This window comes from Mastomys coucha, chromosome X (assembly GCF_008632895.1).
Source record: "Mastomys coucha isolate ucsf_1 chromosome X, UCSF_Mcou_1, whole genome shotgun sequence".
Taxonomy (NCBI): domain Eukaryota; kingdom Metazoa; phylum Chordata; class Mammalia; order Rodentia; family Muridae; genus Mastomys; species Mastomys coucha.
The window spans coordinates 69,619,813-69,620,337 of record NC_045030.1 but is presented as its reverse complement, the minus strand read 5'-3'; the positions used below and the strand labels follow the sequence as shown (position 1 = coordinate 69,620,337).

General features: G+C 40.8%; 1 non-coding gene across 1 annotated transcript; it reads left to right on the top strand.

The window, feature by feature from the left end:
• The first annotated feature begins 343 nt into the window (after nucleotides 1-343).
• LOC116096448 lies at nucleotides 344-506 on the top strand. The gene has a single exon (XR_004121012.1). It is a non-coding gene; the product is annotated as a U1 spliceosomal RNA (small nuclear RNA).
• The last annotated feature ends 19 nt before the right edge of the window (nucleotides 507-525 follow it).

Sequence of the window (525 nt, the reverse complement as noted above, 5' to 3'; positions counted from 1 at the left end):
CTGTCTCTTCTTTCTCCCTCTCTTTCCCTCTGTCTCTCTGTCTCTGTCTCCCTCCCCTCCTCTCTCTCTCTCCCTCTCTCTCCTACCTGTATATAGATAATATTGTTATCAGGCAGCTTCATTTTTCTTCAATTATGCCTTGCCATGCTTTGTCTGCCATATGTACTCTAGCATTCTGGAAATATATGCACCATAAACACTTCCTTAAGTTATTTTTATCATGGCATTTCATCATCACAACAAAAGAAAGTGACTAATGCATATTGTAGTCATACAAACATATTAGTATTATTCAGAAATGTGAAAGTGAACTCCAGAGGAGACAAGTTAAACACTTAAAACAATACTTACCTGGCAGGGGAGATACCACCATCACCAAGGCGGTTTTCCCAGGGCGAGGCTCACTCATTGCACTTGGAGTGTGCTGACGCCAACGATTTCTCCATATGCAGGAAACTCAACTGCATATTTGTGGTAGTGGGGGACTGCGTTCATGCTCTCTCCTAAAAAAAATAAAATAAAATA